Source organism: Halichoeres trimaculatus, unplaced genomic scaffold (genome assembly GCF_033239565.1).
Source record: "Halichoeres trimaculatus isolate MK-OKI-2021-1 unplaced genomic scaffold, fHalTri1.1 fHalTri1_scaffold_33, whole genome shotgun sequence".
In the NCBI taxonomy this organism is placed as follows: Eukaryota; Metazoa; Chordata; class Actinopteri; order Labriformes; family Labridae; genus Halichoeres; species Halichoeres trimaculatus.
This window is the reverse complement of record NW_027437211.1, coordinates 208,185-230,000: the sequence shown is the minus strand read 5'-3', so window position 1 is coordinate 230,000 and position 21,816 is coordinate 208,185. Positions and strand designations below refer to the sequence as shown.

The following is a 21,816-nucleotide window of genomic DNA, read 5'->3' as shown; positions in this document are numbered from 1 at the left end:
AGTGTTTCATTAGTTGTGTCTCAGAGGATGTCGCAGAGTGTTCTGGAGTTAATCACCAATTGTGTTACAGATAATGTCACGGAGTGTAACAGATTATGTCAAAAAGTGTGTCAAAGAGTGTGTTACTGAGTGTAACAGCTTGTGACAAATTGTGTCTGAAAAGATGTCACGATGTGTCTCAGATGATGTCACAGATGATTCACAGATAGTATCTCAGATTGTGACTCAGATGATGTCACAGAGTGTGTCAGAGTTGGTCACAGTGTGTCACAGATTGCATCTTGCATGATCTCAAAGAGTGTGTCACAAAGTTGGTCACAGAATGTGTCGCTGAGTGTGTTACTGATTGTCTGTCGGAAGATGTCACACAGTGTGTCGCCAATTGTGTCTCAGCTGATGTCACAGATTGTGTCTCAGTAGATGTCAGAGTGTGTCAGAATTGGTCACAGAGTTTGTCACAGGGTGTGTCACAGATAGTGTCTCAGATGATGTCACAGACTGTGTCACAGAATGTGTCACAGAATGTGTCACAGAGTGTGTCACAGATGATGTCACAGAGTGGGTGACAGATTCTGTCTCATATGATATCACAGAGTGTGTCACAGAGTGTGTCATTGATTGTGTCTCAGATCACTGATAGTATCTCAGATTGTGTCTCAGATGATGTCACAGAGTGTGTCTCAGATGATGTCACAGATGATTCACAGATAGTTTCTCAGGGGATGTCACAGAGTTGGTCACAGAGTGTGTCACAGATTGCGTCTCGCATGATCTCAAAGAGTGTGTCACAAAGTTGGTCACAGACTGTGTTGCAGAGAGTGTTACTGATTGTCTCTTAGAAGATATCACAGAGTGTGTCACAGAGTGTTATATAGTGTGTTATAGAGTGTGCCACACTAAAAAGCTTGCTTGAACACTGGTACTTTTTTTTAAAAGATTATTCATATTAAAAGTGTGCTTTTCAGTGTCTCAGCACACACAGTGGAAACTAAACTCCAGTGTGCTGAACATTTTCTGGTTTTCAATTAGTTGAATAATTTTCAGAAATAATAAATGAGTTCGGGTTCACTCCAGGACTTGATTCTACATGTAATGTATAAAACTTTGTGTATGTGTATATATATATATGTAAATTATAAGCACAATTTACAAATCTCCCTTAGCCCCACAGGCAAACAAAGAGACTTCAAAAAACTCCCTTGAGGCAGCCTTGCTTCAAGTTGCTTATTTAGTTCATTTTTTTTAACTTTAAGGTTTTGCAATGGTTTGAATTAAGAATCAGTATTAAAATGTTTAGGGCAGGTATCTTATCGAATAATAATTTTGGTATTGTGGAGACACACAGTTTGTCACAGAGTTTGTCACAGCTTGTGTCTTAGATGATGTCACAGAGTGTGTCACAGATTGTGTCTCAGATGATGTCACAGAGTGTGTCACTGATAGTCACTCAGAATATGTCACAGAGTGTGTCATAGAGTGTGTTACAGTTTGTGGCAAATAGTGTGTCAGAGAGTGTGTCATAGTTGGTCACCAAGTGTGTTAGAGATGATGTCACAGACTGGGTCTCAGATAATGTAACAGGGTGTGTAACACAGTTGGTGACAGAGTGTGTCTCAGATGATGACACAGAGTTGGGCAAAAAGTATCTCAGATGATGTCATAGAGTGTGTAATAGAGTGTGTCTCAGAAGATGTCACAGATGATGTAACAGTGTGTCACAGATTGTATCTCAGATGTCACAAAGTTGGTCAGCAATTGTGTCTCAGATGATCTCACAGAGTATGTCACAGATTGCGTCACGGATAATGTCACAGAGTATGTCACAGATTGCGTCACGGATAATGTCACAGAGTGTGTCACAGGGTTGGTCACAGAGTGTGTCACAGAGTGTGTCACAGAGTGTGTCACAGAGTGTGTCACAGAGTGTGTCACAGAGTGTGTCACAGAGTGTGTCACAGAGTGTGTCACAGAGTGTGTCACAGAATGTGTCACAGAATGTGTCTCAGATGATGTCACAGAGTGTGCCACAGGGTGGGTCACAGATAGTGTCTCACATGATGTCACAGAGTTGGTCACTGAGTGTGTTAGAGATGATGTCACAGACTGGGTCTCAGATAATGTAACAGAGTGTGTAACAGAGTGTGTCTCAGATGTTGGCACAGAGGTGGTCAAAAATTATATCTCAGATGATGTCATGGAGTGTGTAACAGAGTGTGTCTCAGATGATGTCACACTGTGCCCTGCCAATATGAGAATTTGGTAGACCGTCTGCGCAGAGATGGGTGTGACGGCGCGCCAGGGGGAGTTGACGGCGCACCAGGGGGAGGTGTCAGCAGATTCATGTTGGCGCAGTGAAAATTTCGTGCCAAAAAAGTGCGCTAAAAGCTAGCCAGCTCCAACCTGGTCCATCCTCGGCGCAAAGCTGAGCCCAGTTGTAATTTAGTGACAGGTGCACATGTGCACACATGTCAACAAAGCCTCAGAGGCAGGTTTCTAGAGAGTCTGGCACATTTTAATGCAATAAACAATCACAGCAATCACTATTTAATATAACTGTCTGAACCAGCATATACATATATCTATATTAATTTTCCCGTCCCATCTGATGTCAGATTAAAGCAGTTTGTCATAATGGAAAGTTAACCTGACGGCAGCTGGAAGTTTGATGCACATCTTACAATTAAACAATAAACAGCCTTAACATCTGATACTGAGTATATATCTAGCTTCTCTCATTTCATGTAATTCAAAGAAAAGAGGGAGAGAAAAGACGAAGAAAAAGAGACAAAATAAATGTGTGTCACTCAGGATTTACCAGTGATTTCCATATTTCTCTGTTTTAGTCTTTATTTTTAACGTGATCTAAAAAGATGGAGTACATTATTGTAAGGAGGATGAGGTGGAGACACTGGGAAAGTATACAGTATACCACCAAAGGTTCTGCTATTTGGCGATGACAAACCAGGAGTGCAGGTGGATCAAAAGTATTCTGAAGGGTTAAGCCAGCTGTGTAACTGTCTCTTAATTTTGTACTCCTATTAATGACAAAGGAACAGTTTACATCTGTCCCGGGAGCTGGTCCACACGATGACGTGTTTCGAGTCCTCCGATGCGCCTCCTGTCCATTCTCGTGCTGCAGGGACAGCGGCTCTGACCGTCTTCACTACCAGGACTGTTTCCGCGGTGCTGGGGATCACTCAGACCAATCAGACGCTGCGCCTGGGCTGCAGGGCATTTAAAGGCGAGGAGAGGCGTTCATTTGATTGGTGAAGGGAGAGCTCGGCTGTGTTAAACCCACTCACGGCTTTTCTCCACCCTCTCTGCCATTTGCGCGAAGGGAGGCGTGGAAGCGCACCTGTGATGGCCATTTGCATGGTTGGCTCTGTACTGCTGCCTCTGTCCTCTGTTTCAGGAATGGCTCCCTCTGTTGGTGGTCAGTCTGGGGTGTCTGGCACTGCAGTTTGGAGGCAGTGAGCAGTGTGATTGCAGAGAAGCTGCACCTGTGTGGAAAGGCATTTAAGCCTGAGCCTTTCAGTGTTCTCTCTCTCTCCCATGGATCGAAGACCTCCAGCACCCGTTATGATTTGTCTGAGTATGATTTTCAAATAAAATGTAAACCTTGTTAAGAGCTTACTGTGTGGGCATCCCCTCCTTGTTGTGGCCTAAACCACCTAGCTATAACAAATGGGGGCTCGTCCAAACAATTTAAATGAGGAGGGTTGTCTCATAGTAGTAGTTCATTTTGTTTAGTTATGATGGCTTTCTTTGGAATTGATTTTCATTGTGGAAAAAGTTTATAGTGTTTGAGAGCACATTTAAACTTTTGTTGGTGGTTCAAATAAGTTTTTGTTGGTTGTTTGTGTAGACTTTTGACTTTTGGTAAATGGTAAGTGGTGTTTTTGGTTAATCAGTGCTGCTGGAGGGGGTTTTGGCTGATAAATTTAGTCATTTTTCTGGGAGCATTTCTGTTTTTCCCCCAGTTAGGTTCAGAGGCGTTACCCCTTTGGGTTTCGTTGGGCACAAATGTGTTAGTGTTGGGGTGAAAGCAGTGGGAGCATGTCCGTGAGCTGTGGGAAGTTGCCAGCCTAGCTGGTCGCTTTTCCATCTCAGCGGTCTTCAGTGCATAAGTACCTGATTGCAAGTAACCTCATGAAGACTAGGGGTTGAGTTAGTCAGTGATGGTTAGGCAGTTTAGGGGGGAGCTCCTTTAAATTGTCATGCCCTTTCTTGGTAGTGTATGGTTGAACATTTCTTTTATCTTTCTCAGATAATAGACCGGTATTGTTGGTTGGTAAGTGTCTGAGTTTTTGAACACAATGTCGACAGAACACCGGAATCCATTGGTTGCTGAGTTTTTGCAACGGGCATCCCGTACTACATTAGCTCAGTTTACAAAGGCAGATTTGGTTGACTTGGCGGTACATTTAGGCTGGAAAAAACCTGAACAGCCTCCTAAGAAAGCTGATTTAAGGGTTGTTGTTGAGGGTCTGGCTGTTGCAGCAGGCATTTTGGAAGTTGAAAGTAAGTCCAGTGATGTTAAGCTTCCAGGAGTTGTGGAAAAGTTGTCATTTGAGCAGTTCATGCAGTTGGAGAGGGAGAAAGCTAACTTTAAAAGGGAAAGATTGCAATTTCAATTGGAGCATGAAAGGCTCAGAGCAGAGCAGGCACAGAAAACAAGAGAAGCAGAGGTGCAGGTAGCTTTAGAAAGGGAGAGGTTAAAAATTGAGCAGTTAAAACTTGAGCTGGTGAGAGAAGGGAAAGCTAGTGAGTTTCTCTTGGGCTCTAGTCCCTCAAGACAGTCTGTTAGTGGCTGTACAGGGTTTGATGTTGGTGGTAATCTGCGCTTGTTACCCAAGTTTAACGAGAAGGATCCAGACACCTTCTTTTCTTTGTTTGAAAGGGTAGCAGATTCTAGGGGTTGGCCTGATGCTGATAGGACGTTGTTGCTCCAATGTGTTTTCACAGGTAAGGCTCAGGAAGCGTATTCTGCCCTTAGTCCTGTGGATAGCATGGATTATGCTAAAGTAAAGTCTGCAGTAGTGCTGCACGATTTGGGGAAAAGGTGCGATTTGCGATTAGGTGGACAATATTGCGATTGCGATTGTGCTTGCGATTTAATAAAAAAAGTTGTGTCATGATGAGTCTACAGACTTGCTTGGTTATAATGAAGAAAAATCTGAATTGCATGTGCTGACATTGCGATTGCGATTGCGATATCCTCTTTTGCGATTACGTAATTGCATGTGCTGACATTGCGATTGCGATTGCGATTGCGATTGCGATAATCGTGCAGCCCTAGTCTGCAGTACTTAAAGCATATGAACTGGTCCCTGAGGCCTAACGGCAAAGGTTTAGGAGCTGGCGAAAAAGTGAAAAACAGACACATGTAGAGTTTTCACGTGATATTGCTGCTCACTTTGCATGCTGGGGTTCTGCCTCAGATGTCGATGATTATGAGGATTTGTGCGATCTTATCGTGTTGGAGCAATTCAAAAATTCTGTCCCAAACCATATTGCTGTACATATTAATGAAAGTAAGGTCAAGACAGCTTCAGCAGCAGCAGTTCTGGCAGATGAGTATGTGTTAACTCATGCAAATAGTTCAGAATGGCGCAGAAGTGGAAATGGTACTAATAGGGACAATGTCAAGTCTGGTCTAGGAAAGTATGCTGGGAGTCATCAGAGTTCACAGGCCAGTAACAGAAGCGTGCCAGGGACCGATGGAAAATTTGATCCAGGAAAAGTGTGTCACTCTTGTAGGAATAAAGGTCATTGGAAAGGGGAATGCCCAATTCGGGTTAATGTCAATGCTGATCAGAAATCATTTGAGTCCAGTGTGTATGTAAAGCCTGCTGGTCTGGTGTCTTCAAGTTGCAATCAAGTGGTGTCTGATACATTATCTGAGCAGTCATTGAAAGTGGTGGATGAGATTTATGCTCCTTTCATGTCAGATGGATTTGTGTCTCTTGAGGACGGTGAGAGGAAACCTGTTAGGATCTTGAGGGATTCAGGGGCATCGCAGAGCTTCATTTTGGAGCATCTGCTTCCTTTTTTAGCTGCTACAGACACAGGCAATACAACTCCAGTTCTGGGCATTAGTCTGGTTCCACTCTCTGTACCATTACACCGTCTGTCTTTGTGGTCAGACCTGATTAATGATGATGTGATTATGGGGGTACGCGAATCATTGCCTATGGCTGGGGTGGATGTTATCTTGGGTAATGACTTGGCTGGAGCAAAGGTCTGGAAAGATGGTCCCCCATCCCTTATACTGAGTGTGTCACCTAAATACTCTGGAGGTTCAGATGAGTGTGTCAAACAATTTCCAAAGGTTTTCCCTCTGTGTGCGGTGACTCGAGCCATGAGCAGGGCGAGTTCAGAGAAAGGTGAGGACTTGAATTCTGAGGAGGTCCAGGTACAAATTCAAGGATTTCATTGGCCTTTTCCAGACATCGGAAAGGAGGAAGTTATTGCTGAGCAGGCAGTAGATCTCTCTTTGTCATCTTTGTTTCTGGAGGTTTGTTCTGAGGGACAATTAAAAGACCTGGAAAATGGTTATTTCCTGCATCAAGGAGTGTTGTGCAGGAAGTGGACTCATGTTGCTGACAACGTGAAGGTGGACCAAGTCACTCAAGTTGTGGTGCCATCCAAGTTTAGAGAACTGGTGTTGAGTCTAGCCCACAATGGAATTGCAGGTCAATTGGGGGTTAAGAAAACTTATGATCGTGTCTTGCGGCATATTTTCTGGCCCCGATTGAAGCGTGATGTTTCAACATACTGTAAAACTTGTCATACATGTCAAATGACCGGAAAGCCCAACCAGAAGATTGAGCCGGCTCCTTTGTGTCCAATTGTGGTTTCTGAAAATCCATTTGAGTATCTGCTAGTGGACTGTGTTGGTCCACTGCCTAAGAGTAAAAGTGGAAACAGTTACTTGCTTACTGTGATGTGTAAGTGTACTAGATATCCAGCAGCTTTTCCTCTACGCTCAGTCAAAGTGAAGCCAGTTTTGAAAGCTCTTACTAGTTTCATGTCTACTTTTGGGATTCCGAAAGTAGTACAAACTGATCAGGGGAGTAACTTTATGTCTTGCACTTTTGCTCAGGTGTTGAAGCAGCTTAAGGTAAAACATAATGTGTCAAGTGCATACCATCCTGAATCACAAGGGGCAATAGAGAGGTTTACCAGACTCTGGAGTCAATGTTGCGATCCTACTGCACTGAGCTTTCACATGACTGGGAAGAAGGTCTTCCTTGGCTTTTGCTTGCAGTCCGAGAGGTTTGTCAGGAGAGCACAGGCTTCTCTCCAAATGAGTTGGTTTTTGGGCATACTGTTCGCAGTCCCTTGGCAGTGTTGAGTGATCACTGGAAGACTGTGGACCCTCCTGAAAATATTTTGAATTATGTGAATGATTTCTGTTGTCGTTTGTACCATGTTTGTGCAACTCCTCGGAAAAATCTAGGTGTGGCTCAGGACAAAATGAAGAAGTCTTTTGACCATAAAGCTAAAGCTCAGAGTTTTGAACCAGGGGATCAAGTTCTTCTGTTGTTGCCTGTGGTTGGCTCTCCCTTTCAGGCCAAGTTTCATGGGCCATACACAGTCAAGAGTCGTATGTCTGAGTGTGACTATCTTGTCCATACACCTGATAGGAAGAAGAAAGTCCAGTGGTGTCATGTAAACCTTCTTAAGCCATATTATGACAGGCAGGCGGCTGTTGGGGTGGACAAGAGGATCACTGTTGGGTCCGTGAGTCGGTCTCAAGCTGTGGGTGTTGTGGCAAAAACTGTCCCTGTTCAATTTGAAGACTTTTTGGTTCCATCTGAGCAGAGTATTGCTGGAAAACTTAACAACTCAGTGTATTTGAGCAACTTACAGTTTCTTTTGAGAGATCTGTCAAATGTACAAAGGAATGATCTCATACAGCTGATTAATTCCCATCTTTCCTTGTTCTCAGACACCCAGTCGCGTACCAGTCTGGTGGAGCATGATATAGATGTTGGAGACTCCAAACCAATTAAGCAGCGCTTTTATCGGGTTCCTGTTGAGAAGCGTCAGCGCATGGAAAAGGAGGTTCAGTACATGGTTGAGAATGGTATAGCAGAACCTGCAGCCTTGAACTGGGCCTCACCTTGCCTTCTTGTTCCTAAGTATGATGACACGGACCGATTTTGTACAGATTTCAGAAAGGTGAACGCTGTGTCTAAACCAGACTGTTACCCATTGCCACGTATTGAAGACTGTGTTGATGAGGTTGGAAGCGCTAAGTTTGTTACAAAGCTAGACCTTCTGAAGGGCTACTGGCAGGTACCGATAACCCCCAGAGCTAAAGAAATCTGCAGTTTTGTGACACCAAAAGGATTGTTCTCTTATAATGTCATGCCCTTTGGATTACGAAATGCACCAGCCACCTTCCAAAGGTTAATGAATAAAGTTTTGCAGGGACTTTCAGGCTGCACAGCATATTTGAATGATGTTGTGGTGTACAGTGACTCTTGGGATGATCATGTTCAATGTCTCAAGGCCCTGATTGGTCGCTTGGTTGAGGCTAACCTGACAGTGAACTTGTCAAAATGTGAGTTTGCCAGGGCCAGGGTTACTTATCTTGGCAAGGTCGTGGGCCAAGGAGAAGTGTGACCTGTGAGAGCTAAGGTTGAAGCTATCGATAGCTACCCCGTACCCAAGACCAAGAAGGAGTTGGAGAGGTTCCTGGGTTTAGTGGGGTATTACAAGGGTTTTTGTGAGAACTTTTCTACTGTTGTAGCCCCACTGACAAACCTTTTGAGTAAAGGAGTTGCCTTTGAGTGGTCTCCTCTGTGTCAGGAATCATTTGTTGCTGTGAAAAACCTGCTTTGTTGTTCTCCTGTGCTTGCAGCTCCAAACTTTGAAAAACCATTTAAGATTCAGGTGGACGCAAGTGGAGTCGGTGCAGGAGCTGTGTTGCTACAGGAGGGGGAAGGGGCCATTGATTATCCAGTCTGCTTCTTCTCACGTAAGTTTAAGCGGCACCAGTTAAACTATTCAGTGGTGGAGAAGGAGACGTTGGCACTTATTTGGGCTCTTCAGCATTTCGAGGTATATGTAAGTGCAGGTTCAAAGCCAGTAACAATATTTACTGATCACAATCCTTTGACTTTTTTGACAAGCATGCAGAATAGTAACCAGAGGTTAATGCGCTGGTTGTTGTTCTTGCAGCCATACAATCTTAAAATCTGTCACATTAAGGGTCGTGAAAATGTTATGGCAGATGCACTCTCCAGGGTGTAAATTGATAACGAAGACCTTAGTGGGTCTCCGTTTTTTCATGGGGGGGGGGGGGGGGGGGGGGTGATGGCCATTTGCATGGTTGGCTCTGTACTGCTGCCTCGGTCCTCTGTTTCAGGAATGGCTCCCTCTGTTGGTGGTCAGTCTGGGGTGTCTGGCACTGCAGTTTGGAGGCAGTGAGCAGTGTGATTGCAGAGAAGCTGCACCTGTGTGGAAAGGCATTTAAGCCTGAGCCTTTCAGTGTTCTCTCTCTCTCCCATGGATCGAAGACCTCCAGCACCCATTATGATGTGTCTGAGTATGATTTTCAAATAAAATGTAAACCTTGTTAAGAGCTTACTGTGTGGGCATCCCCTCCTTGTTGTGGCCTAAACCACCTAGCTATAACAGCACCCCTGCGCCTCTCTGCGCTTTCAGTGTGCCTCTCTTGGCACTGCAGGAAACTTGCAAAGTGCACCGGTCATGCGCCTGGTCGAAGAAATGAGAGCCTATAGAGTGTGTCACAGAGTGTTTCAGAGTTGTTCACCAAGTGTGTCACAGATTGTGTCTCATATGATGTCACAGATTGTGTCACAGAGTGTGTCTTTGATGATGTCAGAGTGTGTCACAGATTGTGTCATAGATTGTGTCTCAGATGATGTCACAGAGTGTGTCTCTGATGATGTCATTGAGTTGTCTACAGAGTTGATGGTGTATCTGAAAAGCCTCGTGCAGACTTCTCAGGATGAGAATGGACAGTTTTTTCATAACGTAAAAGCAGAATAGTCTTGTTTTTTGCCCTCTATCAGCCACTGAGGAGCCAGCTTATCTCCTCAGGAGATGGTGAAGCAACCCCGAAACATCTTCTTGCTGAACCAGCAGCTGACAGCACATCTTAGGCTATGCGATTAGCTATGGGACCTCCAAAGTCTCTGACTTAAGTCCTTCGTTCTTACACAGGAAGGGAATTAGTGAATGAGCTCCCACTCAGCTGCAGGCCTTGGTTGTAGATGCAGGAGTAATGTTAGCTTTTGTTCCCGCTCACTTCGGAGAAACTTCACAGCAACTTCAACTTTAAATTTCAAATTTCCTAGTGGTCTGGTATTTGAAAATGTTTCAATGTACAAATGCATTGTTTGAATGTGATTACCTCATATATTTTTGTTGTTAAATCTTTGTCACAGCTAAATTGCTCCTACCAACTTTAGTCAACCATGTCTGTCTTCTGTCCCTGTCTTTGGGAAAGCCGTACATGTGGACGCCCTCTCTGAGCGGCTGGAGCAACCCCATGCAGCGCAGTACACCATGGTGAAGACTAGGCCTGTCACGATAATCAATAGATCAATTATCAATTAACGGAACGATAAATAAAAATGTCCTTAGTAAGTTTGCCAGCCTCGATAAACTGACACGTGCATGTTTGTTGTCCTCCTCTCTTTCGACCAAAGAGGCTGAATGAGAAGATGGCTCACTACGTCTATCTTTCCTTACATTGGGGTGCATAGGTTCTATAGCGGATTTAGCGGATTTATAGTGGAGTGAGCATCTGTCAAAAATGCAATCTTCTAATATGAGTGATGGCATGAAAGATACGGTTCTTAAGCCACCTGCCACAGGCCCAGTGTGGGAATATTTTGTTTTTTATCAGAATGAACAAAGTGTGAGCTCATGAACACCAATGAGCTGATATGTCGCATTTGTTTGAAAGTAGTGGCGAAGAAGGGGAGGTGTAGTGGAGCCTTGTTCTTTGACAATCCGCTCTTACTGAGGCTTTTGGTCTGCAAAGTAAATAGAAACAAAAGCGCCAAATGGTGGCGCTCAAAGACAGCTACATTGCCAAAGAAATGCAGCCCTTCAATACAGTTGAAAGCCAGAAATAATAAAAATGTTGGACAGACAGTACGGATTGACTGGGAAAAAGTACATGTTACAAACAATTCAGGAACTGTATAAACTCCCTTTTATTTAGGCTATAGTTTTTTTTATTTATTTATTTATTTATTTTTTGTGTTTTTTTTTTTATTTAGAGACAGGGTCTGTGTTTTAATGTTTTTGATTAGGGTTAATCATTTTCATTGACATGTATTTTTTTCTAAAAGAGAGTCCATTTCATTTTCATTGTATTTTTTTTTCTCTTTCTTGTTTGTTAAATTTATTATATTTTTGGTTTAATTTATTTTATTTAAAAGATCCTGACCTTTTACCTACAGTTAAATACTCTTAAGAAATTAAAGTTTCTTGCTTTTGATATGGTGTACTCACTTTATTATCCCATTTATCATAATTACATCAATGAAAAAATCGAAAAAAAAATCAAACTAGTATTGACAATAATATTGTTTATCGGCAATAATATTTTGGAAAATTATCGCCCTGCAAAATTTGTTAATGTGACAGGCCTAGTGAAGACTGTTTCATGGACATCATAGTGGAAATGACACAAAACAGCTTGTTGTCCTGATCTGTTTGACTTCTGTCAAAGTTTTTAAGGAATTCATGGTGGTCTTCAGTTCATTGAGGAAAAAAAAAAGTTGTGGGAGTTACTATGCATTCCTCAGAGTAAGTTTGGGATAAGCAGGAGTAGTTCGAAAATGATAGAACTCAGTTTATTTGCAGTGAATTAAAATATTAGATCACAGTTATCAGTATGCTGTTGTAAGTCCAGATGTATTGTGTACTTCACTGACAAATAATTGGTTGTCACTTGTTAGTTTGCCTCACTCAAGTCTGAAAGTTGAGAAAAAAAGAGGAAGCTTCATTTTATCACTGCCAACAAACAAATACACGTATATTAAATTTATAACAGGTCAAAGCATTTAACATGAGCATTTATAAGGAGGAAGAGATAATGATAAAATTCCATTTATTTGCAATGAATTCCTCCATTAAAACAGTTGTTGTGCTGTTGTAAGTCCAGGCGTATTGTGTAGTAAACTGACAAATAATAGGTTGTCACCTGTCGGAAAAAAAGGGGAAATATCAGTTTATTGCTGCCAACAAATACATGTGCAACAAATGCACAGGTTTAGTGCAGGGAGAACAAGTCAAAGCAATTAATACAATTTATAAGCGATAAGAGGTAAAACAACAGTGATAGAATTCAAATTCATTTGCAATAATTATTAAAGCAGTTATTGTGCTGTTGTCAGATTTATTGTACAGTAGTCGATTTGGAAATCAATCATGTCAGTCTGCCTAACTCATCTTTAGAAAAAACAGAAATATTACAATTTTATTGCAGTTAATGAAGATATAGGTTTATTAAACTTAGCAGAGTTCAAGGCAATTAAAATAAATAGAATTTAATATAACGCATAGGCTTGTCACGATACTGGATTTCTAACTTCGATACGATACAAAAACGTGGTAAAGTTTACTTGAACTAGATTTACAACCTTTTTAAATGTAAATGACCTCTGTTTACACTTAAATCAAGACTACATAAATGTTTAACCCCATTATCAGGTATTCAGTTCAAAAACGGTTGTGCTCCTTTAATATGAAAATATGCAGACAATTAAGACAAATTAATTTTAAGAGAAGTTTATTATTGCATTGAATGAAATTTGTTATGCTTGAAAAAAACTAGCAAGAAAAAATGTCTGCTTACATATTTATTTGAAACAGTAATTTTACATAAACTAAGTACCATACTCTCTGGACTATGTTACTTCATAGTATAATTATACATTTTTTTAAAGTCGTATCAATCAAAAGAAAAAAATGCGTCATGAAGACGAAAACAGCAGATAGGCTGTAAGTCACACTGGGCCATACGTTTTATTTATTTAGAATGATTTGGTTTGTTTACGGTATTTCCAGACAGTGCCGTGGCGTGGGGATTTTTTTTGAGGAAGCCAAGTGAGACAAAGCCTCTAATCTGTATTATTTTTAGGGAGTGGGGTTCATAAAAGACTATGTTGCAGCTTGTATATCGCTATTTCGTGTAATGGAATGACCTGTAAGAGCGCCCAGAGAGCGCTCATTTTACTTACTTTTAACACCGACACACGCCCTTTCACTCTCACACCCTCAGTCACTCATTCACACACGTACATCGTCCTCTTGACTTATCTTAAACATCTTATTAATTCATTCAACCGCCCACTTAAACACACAACCGGCCGCTTCGTGCACACTGCTAACCTGCTAATCTCCCTGATTTCATTCAGTGGCTTGATGATGATGAGGATACTGTGGTTTGATTGGTTTGAGGCCAAAGACTGGGTGGCTCCCCTTGACACAGTCTTGGCCAATCACAGGTGAGCAGTGTCATGACCCCAGCCTCATCTGATTGGTTAATCATTTTTGTTTTTTTTCACCAAGGGACGCCAACTCGGCTTGGCTTCCTCGTATTTTCACCACGCATTCGCCACTGAACATTTAGGAGGGCGCTGTTTTACACATTGTAAAATGCTTAATTCGTAGAGGAGAGAAATAAGGAAGAGATGATAGTGATGGAACACAGAAGAATTATTGAAACTGTTAAAAAGGAGGGTTTTCATTAAAACACAGCTGCAGTCTGAAAAAAGAGAGGAAGCATGGCTTCCCTTGGCCTCCGGGAGAAAACGCCACTGTTTCCAGAGTGAACTTTTTTCATATAACTTTGATAAATTTTTGTTTATTAGGAGGTTTAAATATTGTTCCTTCAGCTCCTCATATCTGTAACCAGTTTCTCTTCTCAACATGCGCTGCTTTCCTCTCCTCTCTCCCTCCCCTGCTCTAGGTGAGTGTTGCTGGTGAGATCGGTGCAGTGTGAGTTTAAATGAGCTCCATCTAATGAACATCCTCACTTTTAAAAAGTTACAGGAGTTTTGGCGCTAGTTTGTGACTTAAACCCCGGCATTTGTCTACAATAGAGAGCCAAAAAGACTTGAGTGAAGTTTTTAATCACGTTATCAGGCGTTAACCACCGGGAGCTGTCAGGCTGTCCAAGACGGAGACTCGAGACGAGCGCATCCAATGAGCAAACACTGTGTGCAGGCAGTGGCCATGGGAGTTGTAGTGTCGTCGTCGCATACTGCAATGGGTTTAGTATTTCAGATGCCGTTTCAGAAAACTACAATTAAATAATTCAACCCATCAAAGTGGCTAGTAGGAGTGTCGGTGTTACCCGCTACAGCTGGAATTCAGTGTAAGCTAGCGTCTTTCTCTCTCTCTTAACTATGAGGCAGGACTCAGGGAGGGAGGGGCTGCATGCACCCCATGTGCGCTCTGTGTGTATGTTTTGACGCCAGCACATGTCTAACCAGGTAAAGATGTTGAGTACCGATCTATCGATACTAGGGGAACTTTATATTGAATCGTTTGCTAAATTTCAGGATCGATATTTAACGACAAAATGATTCTTTTGACAACACTAATAACGCAAGGTATTAATTTGCAGGGTTCCTGCAAACGCGTCCTGGAAAACCTGGAAAACCTGGAAAATGATCAATCAGTTTTCCAGTCATGGAAAACGTATGGAAAATGAGAAAAAATATAAAATGTCCTGGAAAAGCTTGAATGGTCCTGGAAAATTATTCAGTTTTCCCCTGTCCCTCTGCGCATAGCCTAAATGTCTTTTCTCAGTTGGAAAAATTGAGCTGCGGTGTTTCTCTGCCTCCTGCCATCAAGCGGGCACAGCACCCCACATGACGCTGCCAGCCAATCAAATTTGCATGTTTCCTTAGAGAGATCTATCTGTCTCTGATAGATAGATAGATAGATAGATAGATAGATAGATAGATAGATAGATAGATAGATAGAAAGAAAGGTAGATAGCAGTGGCGGCTGGCCAATAGAGGGCGCAAGGGTGCCGACCTCCCCAGAAATATATCCAATAATATCATTATTATCATATAATTATTATTACACATTATTCAAACAAAATGCATTGTGTACTACCCCATAAAAGCCTTTTAGAAACCTACACTATTTATTTTGAATAGGATTTTCTTGTAAATACGTCCTTTCAAACAAAGGGGCGCCGGTCTAATGTAGATGTATGAACGTCCTTCGATTTTTGCCCAGCATGTGACTGCAGGCTTCTCTCTCATTTGCCACCTCAGGGATCCCCCTCGGGGCGCAAAAATTGCGCCCTAGAGACACCCACTTTGATTAGTAGCCAATAAATATTCGTAACTGTATTTTTTCGTCACATTTAATTGGACAACGGACGTTGTCAATCATGTAAATGCATCAGTAGATTTACACATGCGCACTTGGCCTTACACTGTGAATGACAGAGAGCTACAGAATGGCGTCTTCAAGTGAAACTACGGCGGACAACTCGATTATTTCTTTACAGAGATACCCTTTTGCGAGGCGCAGCCTTGAAGAAAAGAAAAGAGTAAAGGAGCTTGGGCCGGACCAGCCCGATTTACAGATTCACAGCAGACAAGTGATAGAGGACGAGCTTACACTCGTGGTTTCTCGCGGGGTAGCTACGAGAAACGTAGCTGGCTAAGTGGATGCGCCGTGAGTAACTCGTTTTATTGCTTCCCCTGTTTACTGTTTCAAACGACCGGCACAGATAAATTGTGGACAACAACAGGCGTGCGTGATCTCAAACATTTATCAGAAAAATGCAAGAGGCACGAGAGCAGCTGTACCCATCCTGACAACAGCTTGAAGCTACATTTTTTTGGAGGCCTTAGCATCGCTGAGCAGCTCGATGAAGGCTACCGGATTGGCATCAGACGGCACAATGAAGAGGTGACGAAGAATCGACACATTCTGTCACGAATAATAGACTGTGTAAAATTTTGTGGAGCTTTCGAATTAGCTTTGAGAGGCCATGATGAGAGTGAGAGCTCTGAAAATCCCGGAATTTTCTGTGGATTAGTGGATTTCGTTGCCTCTCTTGATGGGGTGTTGAAAGAACATCTCGATAACGCAACTGTTTTCAAAGGGACTTCAAAAACTGTGCAAAATGAACTTCTGGACTGTAACTGTATGTTGACCACTGTCAGGGAACATATCATTCAAGAGGCTCAGGGCAGCGACTTTATATCCATCCAGGCAGATGAAACTATGGACATTGCCAAACATTCCCAACTTGTGCTTGTGCTGCGCTATATTGATGGCAAAAACAACCTGCAGGAAAGATTTTTTGAGTTCATCCCTCTGCCGTCAGCTACAGCTGAGTCCATTTCTTCTGCACTCGAAGAGCGTCTTGCTGCCATTCTTCCAGAAGACCAGAAAAGCAAGCTCATCTGTCAGGCGTATGATGGAGCCAGTGTGATGAGAGGTGCAACTGCAGGTGTTCAGAGAAAGATACAAGATATCCACCCAAATGCCCACTACATCCACTGCTATGCACATCAGCTCAACCTGATAATGAAAGAGGCCACCTCTCACATTTCCAAAATAAGGATTTTTTTTTCAGACCTTTCTGGGTTTGCCAGCTTCTTTTCAAAATCACCAAAGCGAACAGGTGTTCTTGATAAAATAGTGGCCCATAGACTACCCACATCCAGCTCTGTTAGGTGGAACTTTCACAGTCGTGCCATCAATACTGTGTTGGAGCACAGAGAAGATCTCATTCACTGTTTTGAGAGTATAAGAGACTCCAGTGACTTTGACCCCAACACTGTTCGAGAGGCAGGAGCCTATGGTATGCTGCTGGAGAATCAAGATTTTAAGTTTTTTCTTTTGCTTTTTCATAACATCATGCCTCATGTGGATCTCCTGTATGCCAAACTTCAGAAAAGAACTATAGACTCTGTCCATATTAATGGGTGCATCCAGCAGTTCCAGCAGGACATTCAAAAGATCAGGTAATGGCTACATTCATCTACTTCACAAATATTTTTAGCAATCACTGATCGCTAATTCCTAACTATCTGTTATTATTATAATTTCTTGTCATGTGCAGAGACTCTGTCTGCACGATGGTTGAGCAAAGCCATGGTGAAAGCAGCAGCTCCCAGGCCACAAAGAGACGACGAACAACCAGTCCACAGGAACATCAAAGGATTGCAGAGGAGGTGAGATAAAGTGTTTTAACCACCGATTCACTGAAAAGTAAAGGAGGATGTTTTAACTTCTTTGTGTTAATAGAAGTGTTCAAAAATTTAACTAAATTCATGTATCATAAAGAAAATGGACTGATGCATTAATTCTGCAGTACGTGTTGTATTAAAAGTGCTTTGTATGTGTTCATGTTAGGCTTACCACAATAGCTTCTCTGGTCAGGGAGACACATGAGTTTCAGAGTTTACACATAACAAATAACAGAAGATTACTAATTAAGCAACATAAACAAACATGCCAATTAAGTAATTCTATATTACAATAAATGCACCAATGGAATATATACTTTGGCAGTCAAGTATGGATATGTGGAAATTAGATTTTTTGCTTTGTGCATGTCCATACACCAGTCTTTTGTGCTGAAAGACCCAGCTCATATCACAGACCTGGATTCACAAGAGTCAATCAGACATCCTGGCCACGACTTTCCCATCTACAGCAGTAAATGTGTAATATGGTATCTCAACACAAAATAAGAGCTGCAAATGAGATCTAAACTGTCATAACTATTTAAATTGTTTGATAATCACTAGAAAACTATACTACTGCCATGTTTTTTCTTTGGTTCTTTAATCACCACAGTAGGATGTTTTTTTGTTAAAAGTTTATCTAAAGAGTCTTATATATATATATATAAAAAATGATTCTGAAAACAAAATGTTTTTATCTTTTAAATTTGGAATTAATATTTTTCAATGCTTTCCTCTTTCTGTAGGTCTGTGATACCATATTTGGACACACAAAGGAAAGGTTCTCATTCACAAACCACCTTGTCAGTGCCACCCTACTGCAAAGTGACCAGTTTGCACATTACAACAAGACCTTCCCTGAAGATGCGCTGACCAGCGCTGTGAATGCCTACCCCATGCTCAGTGGAAACAAGCTGAAGACAGAGCTTAGTCTTATTTACAGCCAAGATGAGTTCAAAGCCTGCCGTGGTGCTGTGGACCTCTTCCACCTCTTTATGGAAAATAACCTTGGGGAGGTATTCTCAGAAACAGTTACTCTCTTAAAGATCATCATCACCACACCAATGACCACTGCTGAGGCTGAGAGATGCTTTTCAACTTTAAAACGAATAAAGACTTTTCTCCGAAATACTATGACCCAAGAGAGACTGAATGCTCTAGCAGTGCTGTCGATGGAAAAGGGGCTAGTAACTGAAATGACTGACTTTAACCAAAAGGTTATTGACAAATTTGCTGGACTGAAAGAAAGGAGGGCCAAATTTATGTTCAAGTAATAGTACTGAAGGGAAAATATTTTTTTTGTTTTATGTTTTTTTTTTCTGTGAAGCACTATTTTTCAAGTAAAGGTGCTATGTAAATATAGTTGATTGTGTTTGTGTTTTTTATTTAGATGTCTTATATTGGTTACTGTACTGGTTTTTTGTTTTGTTTTGTTTTTCACTTTTTGTTTAATCCTCTACATAACTGCGCCCCCCCTAAATTTTTTATCACCAGCCGCCACTGGTAGATAGATAGATAGATAGATAGATAGATAGATAGATAGATAGATAGATAGATAGATAGATAGATAGAGGGGGGGTTAGAAACATCTTGGAAAAATATAGGAAATGTCCTTGAAATGTCCTGGAAATGTCCTGGAAATGTCCTGGAAAATAATCTCTAGAAAAGAGTGGGAACCCTGATTTGAGGTTCTTTACCAATTATCGTTTTCCTAACATTTTTGTATTGCCCGCCAACCAAGTTCCAGGAACTTTTTGAGGCTACATGGACCACGTGATCAGCCAGCGTTTTGATCTTCCGTTGTCGCCACTCTCTCTCTATAGGCACCCTAGGATCTGGAAGCCCGTTGTGTTGAGCCTGTTTTATCTTGAATGTGAACTGGCAGCTCCTCTCACCACATGAAGAAGGTGTGTTGTTGTTTGTTGCTAGGTGCTGTCCCGTTGTGGCTGCCTGTTGCAGTAGCTCTGTCTTCTTTGTCCGTTCCATGTCATTTTTTAGTCTCTTTTTTTGTCATCTCTGTATTTGGAGTGGATCATTTCTTGGTATTGCTCATTTGTTGGCCATGGACTAGTGCTGCACGATTTGGGCAAAAGGTGCGATTTGCGATTAGGTAGACAATATTGTGATTGCGATTGTGCTTGCGATTTAATAAAAAAAGTTGTGTCATGATGGGTCTACAGACTTGCTTGGTTATCATGGAGAAAAATCTGAATTGCATGTGCTGACATTGTGATTGCGATAACCTCTTTTGCGATTACGTAATTGCATGTGCTGACATTGCGATAATTGTGCAGCCCTACCATGGACACCAAACTGGTTTTGTCTTCAGTGATGTTTTTACTATTTTTGCTCCTGTGTTTATCTGGAGATCCTACATGTAACCATAGCTGCATTGTTTACATGTGAACTCAGCTGTTAGCAGCCTGTAGCATGCCAGTGCTAACTGGTGCAAGGCCTGATGATTTCTCATAAGGTGAGGAGAAGGAGATGAGGACAACGTGCTGGTTCTCAGGTGTGAGCTAAGAAGTGACAACATGGACATGTCTTTCCATCCATCGTTAATGAGAATGTAAGATCTATCGCCAATAAGATGGACGAGCTAGCTGTGCTAACCCAGCACATTAGTGCTACATTGGAAGAACTTCACTTGCTGTGAGCTGACATGATCCAGCAGACAGAGACTAAACAGACTGATGAAGAAGCTCAGTCCTGGACCCTGTGGAGGTGGGTTAGGGTTAACCCAACCCTTATGGAGCTTTTTGTACTTTCTATACACTTTCTCACTTTTGTTTCTTGATCGCTGCTGTGACTCCTCCTGAATTTCCCCTGGGGGCTCAATGAAGTATTTTCTATTCTATTCTATTCTATTCTATTCTATTCTATTCTATTCTATTTTAGGTTTCAGCCCAGCCGAGAGGCTCTCTGCTCATCGTGTCTCTAATCTTTATGCTTGGCCTCCTGCAGGAAGCTAATGTGGCTCCTGGCTCGCATTGCTAATGATGATTGGGGGCCCTGCTCTTTGCAGCATGGAGATCCTATGTGTGAATTATTGATATGGGTCATAGTCACAGCATCTGGCCTGGCCCAGCCTAGTGCCGTCCCTGCACTACTGCCGTACAGGGTTGCCACCTACCCTTGCTTACCCACAGACTGCCCCATCTGTCTGCCAGATTAACCCAGCAGATCACCTACAACCCAGGTCTACATCAGGTTAGGCCTCACTAAAAGAACTGGGATCAGAGTGTTGCACACCTGCACATTGACGTGAGAGAGGCATCCATAAATCCTGGAAAGTTACAGCCTCTAAATTTTTGGTTGTCAAAAATGCAGTGCCTTTGGGATGGTAATAATGGTTCTTTCCATAAACAGCCGGCTATGCAGCACCCCGCAATACCCATTTAAAGCAATTTTATTTTCATGAGACAGGAATCTTAATGGGAAGAGTTTATGGCTCCTCGTAAGGAACCTGCTTTCCATGATGAATTGTATCTGTGGATGTGTGTGAGTGGGTGGCTGGAACTCCCATTTTAAAAGCAAAATTGCCTTCCTCAGTGAGTCTGTTACAGCTCTAAGTGTCTGCTCAGCTCGCTCACTCCCCGACTAGGAGCTCAAGCACGGTGTGTTTTAGCCTTACACAGAAACAGCAAGACCAGGCCCTCTTCACCAGTTCTGTCTGATTTCTTTTATAGCTGACACACACAAACACACACACACACACACACACACACACACACACACACACACACACACACACACACACACACACACACACACAGTGTCAATCCACAGTGTGTTGTGTGAAATGGCAGCAGAAAGGCCTTGATTCTGACCCAGAATAAACAGCAGATAGTAAAATGATCTCCTTAAAATCTTAAGAAACAGGTGAGAGTGGGAACTCACCATGATCCTCACCTAACTCCTGCCTCTTAGAAGGAAGGAGCCACACTCATCAACTCATCTAATGCTCTGCTTACATGTAGCCTTTGTGTTGCCAAATAGATCTTCACCTCAAGGAGTCAGGAGGGTTTTTTTAAATTCACGGTTTTAACCATGAGCTGAACTGCCCAAGTGGTGCCTCCACAGAGAAATAAGATGGAAGAAAGAGGGTGGTGTAGGTGGAAAACAGTCTGACAGAGAATCATAGAAGAAACAACAAAACAGAAGAGGAAAAGAATCAGAAAGGTAAAGAAAGCAAAGACAAGGAAGTTGATGTCTTGTGTTGCTACACTACTTGACTCATGAAGATTTCATAACGCAGACTACAAATGCCTGTGGATGTTAGTGCAGCTCTCTCCTGGATGTTGGTGCTGTTCTAACCTGGATATCATCAAGCTCTAACGTGGATATCAGTGCAGTCGTTACCTAGATGTTGGTGCACATCTCACCTGAATGTTTGTGCAGCTCTCACCTGGATGTTAGTGCAGCTCTCATCTGGATGTTAGTGCAGCTCTCACCTGGATGTTAGTGCAGCTCTGATCTGGATGTTAGTGCAGCTCTCGTCTGGATAATAGTGCAGCTCTCCCCTGGATGTTAGTGCAGCTCTCCCCTGGATGTTAGTGCAGCTCTTTCCTGGATGTTAGTGCAGCTCTTT

General features: G+C 42.2%; 1 protein-coding gene and 1 long non-coding RNA gene across 2 annotated transcripts in view; both read left to right on the top strand.

Annotated features, from left to right (window-relative positions):
• The window catches only part of LOC141786460 (protein TMEPAI-like), a 94,196-nt gene that overhangs the window by 12,441 nt on the left and 59,939 nt on the right, over positions 1 to 21,816 (top strand). The gene's annotated exons all lie outside the window — the stretch shown is intronic.
• On the top strand, positions 16,849 to 18,472 carry LOC141786462 (uncharacterized). The gene is made up of 3 exons (XR_012597774.1): positions 16,849 to 17,000; positions 17,099 to 17,210; positions 17,972 to 18,472. It is a non-coding gene; the product is annotated as an uncharacterized LOC141786462 (long non-coding RNA).